The 6,254-nt window shown below is 38.7% G+C and overlaps 1 long non-coding RNA gene across 1 annotated transcript; it reads left to right on the top strand.

Annotated features, from left to right (window-relative positions):
• The first annotated feature begins 3,047 nt into the window (after positions 1-3,047).
• On the top strand, positions 3,048-4,408 carry LOC107304985. Its single transcript, XR_001551044.1, has 2 exons — positions 3,048-3,379; positions 4,204-4,408. It is a non-coding gene; the product is annotated as an uncharacterized LOC107304985 (long non-coding RNA).
• Positions 4,409-6,254: the final 1,846 nt, after the last annotated feature.

Below are 6,254 nucleotides of genomic sequence, written 5' to 3'. Positions count from 1 at the left end.
CCTGTGGTCTGGAGTACATCCATGCATGTGACATGCAACTGATGTCGCAGACTTGTCATGTTACGTGCTCACATCACTTTGAAACGCAGATTTTGGACCTAATAACCCGATTCAAAACATATGGCACACACTACTAATGCGCATAGAGGAAACAGCTGATTCCAAGATTTGAACAAGTTGGATTGGTAAACAAAACCGATCTGCGACGTAACATTCGATACAAAACATAAGCTAAAATCTTATTATCTCTATCCCGTAATAAATATATTTCTAAAATATAAATTTGTCTCACAAAGAATACATTTACGAAGTACTAGTTGCCTCATATATCTGTTTTATCCTTACATTCCTCTCACTCTACAATATCATTATTTAATGAGAAACATATAAGTTATTTTTTCTTGTAACTAATTTGCCTTAATAGCGTTAGAAATCCAACTATATTAGGATGGAGGGAGTACAGATTTGTGTCCCTCCGATGAGCTTTAACATTAGAGTGACTATAAGAGTTTTTGGCTATATCACTAGCATCCTCTCTATGAATTTCATTGAGCCCGATTGGTTTAAGTCCTAGGATTAGGGTCGTGGGATAGAGATAGGAGAAAGACGAGGGAGTTCCCTAGGTTTAGAGGGAAGGTGAGAGAATCGGCCTAGCTAGTGGTGGGTGGCGTAGACCGCATGAGGGAATTATGGGAGCAGGGAGAGGCGAAGCTTCGTGGAGACGTGGTTGGGATATTGAGAAAGTTGTAGTTAAGTGGTGGCAGATCTTGCAGTGGGAGCCACCAAAGACAAAGAACAACGTAGGGCACTGAATATAAAAGAGATGACAAGGGGAGGTAAAGAGGAAAAATAGAGTAGGGATGGGGAGAGGAGGGCAGAGATCTTGGGCTAGCCAGTAGACCTCGTCATTGTCTTCGACGATATTAGCAAGGTGCAAATATGGTGACACATTGGATGGGCAAAAAGATGGAAGCGGTGGTACGTGTGGGCTCACGAGCATGTGTGGCTCAAGGTATAGGAGGTGGTGGAGCAGATAAGGAGATGGGGGAGGGTAGTGGAGCATTAGATTTTGATACAATAATTTATAATTTTATAAGCTTAGGAGTAGGATTTTCTTACAGAACGTGGTATATAGGTTGGAAGGGCCTTGATGTCATTTGGGGGTAACTAGAAGCAAAGTTAAACTTAAAACCAGGAATTTCCTAACCAAATTATATAAACTTTCAATTCGCATTCTCCATCTCGCAAGAACTTGAATGAATTCTTGATAGAAAAGAGAAAGTTGTATTGGACTTCTCAGACAAAAAGAAAACATGCACAATTTGAGATCATTTGTTGATTTCCTATGGAACCGGGGCATAGATATTCAATTTAGGTCATGTTCGGCCACCCCAGTTAGATATCTAACATCTCTGTTTTTCCGCGCGCACGCTTCCTGAACTGCTAAATGGTGTATTTTTATAAAATTTTCTATAGGAAAGTTGTTTTAAAAAATCATATTAATCTATTTTATATTTTTTAATAATTAATGATTAATTAATTATGTACTAATATATTAGTATGTTTTCCGCGCCGGATAACTAACCCACCCCCTCCAAACGAACGCAGCCCTAATGGAATTTTGTATCCCCAAATCCTTTGTTCCAAACATGTATAGGAGCATTCCCAAATACTTAACAAAAACATTTTTTGAAACACATGAATAGAAAAAACACATCAATAAGGTGTCATCCGAATTGAATTTCTAGAGAAACTTAAAAAATAAAAGAAAAAACTAAAATTGTTATCGTTTGGATGACACATAGGAAAAGCGCAATAATTAACCTAGAGTCATTGGAAGAAAAAGTTTCCTTCAATCTTGACTTCCACAATATCCAACCGTGTGTAGATCGAAGAGGTGTGCATACGCGTGTTTATATATGTAACCCCGATAAAGGCATATATGGTCCTAGCCTATGTACGTACGATCAGTGATCAACTGATCATATACACATGCTGCTGCTACTTCTGCTAGTACCTTGATTCATAATTGTTACGCCGTATTATTTGTTTTGTCATTCAGGCCGGGCCGTAGGGACCGGCCACATTGCTGCTTCATCGTTTGGCCGTGCTGTGCTGGTCGCCGTAGCTAGTCATTGCTCGTTTGCACATTCAACTGCTGCAGTAGTTCGATCAGCCGTTTCTGTGTGGAAAGGGACCGGCTGCAGCTTTAAAAGTGGCCTTGCTGGCTGGCTGGCTGCCTGGATGCAGGCAGGCCTGAAACGGACACACTTGGTGCCGCACCAGCCCCAATACATCACCATCGTGTTGGCAGCGGTCGATGCCAGTTATTTGGGAGTTACTTTTCGCTGTTGGGTAAGAGCAAGTTCACTGTATAGCCAGCTAGTATCTCTGATTTATCTATAGTCAATTTATATAATAGTTACCTATAAAACATATACTAGCATGTCTCACCTGTCATACACACGTTATGTATTGGAATCCGAACTACACTTAGCTACAAATCTGTAGCTCACTGTTTTTTTCTCTCTCCTCTCTTGTCTTCTTAAAATATGTTTATAACTAGGATTTTTTTATCATCCTTGAAAAGTACCTCAAGGTACCAAGACTTTTTGTATGAATATTTTCTACCTCAAGGTATAATGTATTTTAAAGTACCACACTTTTTATACTAAAAAGTACGGTACCTTAAGGTACTTTTTAAGAATGGTAAAAAAGCTCTTATAGCTAGCTTATAGTCTGCTATTGTACCTACTTTAATACTACTTGTACATGTGTAGAGCTAGAGGATCGAAGGAGACAACTAAAACGAAATGGAGAGAATGCGAAATAGAGAGAATGTGACATGTTAGGGCATTCACGGTGGGGGTACTTCTCACATGTCACGTGGATGTAACCACTTGTGAGACTACTCCTATTCCAATGAAAGCCACTTAAAATGGGACTCACGACAACTTTAAATAGGACCCGCTACCTTTAATACTCCCTTCTCTCTCCCCATCGTTCACTCCTCCCTCTCTCCCCGCCACTCCCTCTTCTCTCTCCCCTGTCGGTCCAGGATGGTGGCGCTCCCGCCGGTCTCTCCCTCCCTCCCTCCCCCAGGTGGCCCATGCCGATGGCAGCGGCCTAACCTGGGACAGATCTGGTGGATTCAGCGAAGCTCAGGCAAGTGGTGCTGGCCGCTGCGGGCAGAGGTGGAGCTTGATCCCTGCGCTCGTCAAGACCGCACGTCGGGGCGACGACGCCACGCAGTGCGTGCTCCGGTCTGCGCCTTTGCTGTTCTCAAGACGGAGACGCTCGTGCCTTCGCCAAGGTCCGCGCCTCCGCCGTTCTCGAGAAATTGGGGGCCCAATACGCTCACTCTCCTACATGGTCCGAGGTACTCGTCAGCTTGACGCCCTGTGAATGCCCTCATATCGTGCATGTTTCGTGTGGTTAAGATGGAGATCATAGATCTGGAGGAGGGATTGAGGGTGTGTTTGTTTCCCTCCAACTTTTTCTAGTCTCTATCACATTGAATGTTTGGCCATTAATTAGAAGTATTAAATATAGACTATTAATAAAACCCACCTCATATTCTGGACTATTTCGCGAGACGAATCTATTGAGCCTAATTAGTCCATGATTAACGGATATGATGCTACAGTAAACAGTTGCTAATCGTGACTTAATTAGACTTAAAAAATTATCTAATAAAATAGTTTTTATTTATGCAATTAGTTTTGTTATCAGTCTATATTTAATACTACTAATTAACGTTCAAACATCCGATATGACAAGGGACACAAGGGACTAAAAAAGTCCATGGATTCAAACAGCCACTGAGTGAGAACATCTGACACCCAATTCGCTATCGTTCATCTAGCACAGCTCCAACGATGTGATGGTGTGATTACGTGGCTGCTTGGATCTAGGGATTTTTTTAGTCTCTTGTTACATCCGATGTTTGGACATTAATTAAGAGTATTAAATATAGACTGATAACAAAACTAATTGCATAAATAAAAACTATTTTATTAGATAATTTTTTAAGTCTAATTAAGTCACGATTAGCAACTGTTTACTGTAGCATCATATCCGTTAATCATGGACTAATTAGGCTCAATAGATTCGTCTTGTGAAATAGTCCAGAGTATGAGATGAGTTTTATTAATAATCTATATTTAATACTTCTAATTAGTATCTAAATATTCGATGTGACAGTGAAAAAAAAAGTCAGGAGAAACCAACAGGCTCGTAGCAGCGGTATGGAAAGGCTGTAAACGTTTCTGTCCAGTGGTGAGGTGTCACTGGTGTGAAATGTAGAGTACGAAGTGTTCAGTCCATGTCCAATGGCACCCAGAGAAGGAGCGTGCAGGTGTTAAGGTGTACTGTGTCGATATGAGGAGTTGAAATACTCGCTAGCTAACTTCACTGTTCCTGCTCTAACGAGAAACTCCCGTCACACGCACAAAAAAAATGTTGGAATGTGTCAAGGCAACATCTGATATGCACGCACGTGAACAGGTGATAATTTGACAGGACTACTATGGTATCTGCTCCCATATGGCGATCCGTTGATGGCGACGGATTGGTTGAGAGCTCGTATCGGCGTGCGGCTGCGCGCTTTGGGTACCTCGGCCGCGTTCATTGGAGGGACCGTGAGTTAATTTATCTCATTGCGAAAAACATAGTAATATATTAGTATATAATTAATTAATTATTTATTATTAAAAAAATATAAAATAAATAAATATGATTTTTTAAAATAACTTTTCTATAGAATTTTTTTAAAAAAATACACCGTTTAACAGTTTGGTAAATGTACGTGCGAAAAATAATGGGGATAAGTTAACTGGAGGGGTAGCCGAAAGCGGCACTCCTCATCTTCGGGTGTTTGGGTTTTTTCTTAAAAAAACAATCGCCATAATTATAAGTTAAAATAATTTATGAATAATATATATATATATATATATATATATTCTTAACTGATATAGAAGCCGATATAAAAAATAAGAGCAATGGTACAGTACCTTTTATTTGGAGCGGCAGCAGTGTAATGAAATTTATACTAACTAGGTGTTTTTATATTTATAGTATATTAAATATTTTATTCTGAACTTTGGTAAATATATTTATTAACTTATCTATTTTAAAAAATATATGACACATAATTTTATTATAAAATTATATATTTTAGTTTTAATTTTTACAACTATAGAATTTCTAGTATAACCAAATCGATTTGATACATAAGGCTTGCTTTTGTTATCGTACGGGAGCCCTGCGTGCGTCGAGTTACGATTACGAGGTGGAGAACATGGCCGGGTCAAGCACACCGCTGACCAGTGCCACTGCCACAGTCCATTGCACTTCGCCGATTGCTTATACTCGCCTACTCCTCCGTCTGTTTGGACGTTGGCGGGAAGAGATTCATTCACTCGGGGGGAATTTGGCGGCAATGCCTGAGCACAAAAGAAATAAGTATAGATTAAACTAAATTTTGTGGCAGTAAAATATACTGCCCACTGTCCACTGACACCGGACATCTCATTCTCCTAGGCCAACGGAGGCGCCGCATTTGAGGACTGCGAGCTGTATACTAAGTGCGTCCCGAAATTAAATCTTTTTTACTCTTTATCTTATTTAAAAAAATTTTGTAATTAATGTTTTTATTCTTACTAGATGATAAAACATGAATAATACTTTATGCGTGATTAATTTTTAATTTTTTTTATAATTTTTTAAATAAGACAATGGTAAAACGTTGGATGCGAAAAAAAAAATAAAGTTATTATAAGAGTCATTTTAGATTCTAAGTATGCGGTCGTTACATTTGCATCGAAATCGTGTGATCAGGTGTTCCCACCTTATCCGATAAACAATGGTACGAGCTAGGAGCAGTGTTTCGTTTTTTTATGATAGAACGAAAGATAAAAAAGACTATCTTATTTTTTGATAGTTATTTATGACATAAATAATAAAATGAATTACTATAAAGTTAATAATCTGCTTTATAACTATAAGATGATCAACTATTATATATAATTTTTTAAAAAATAAACCGTTTAACAATTTAGAAAGCATGGACGCAGAGACCAAAGAACAATTTGGGCAAAATAACGCAGCCTATATACTTTTCCCAAAATAAAATTGTCTTTCTTGTAGTCAAGGAATTTTTTCATAGAAATTGTAAAGATTTAATTTTCTTTGGAAAATTATACTATAACCATGGTTGGAACAAAGGAAAGGGCATCTCAAATCTCAAAGGTGAA

The sequence above is a fragment of the Oryza brachyantha genome, chromosome 1 (genome assembly GCF_000231095.2).
Source record: "Oryza brachyantha chromosome 1, ObraRS2, whole genome shotgun sequence".
NCBI classification, from domain to species: Eukaryota; Viridiplantae; Streptophyta; class Magnoliopsida; order Poales; family Poaceae; genus Oryza; species Oryza brachyantha.
This window is presented reverse-complemented; position numbering and strand designations above follow the sequence as displayed.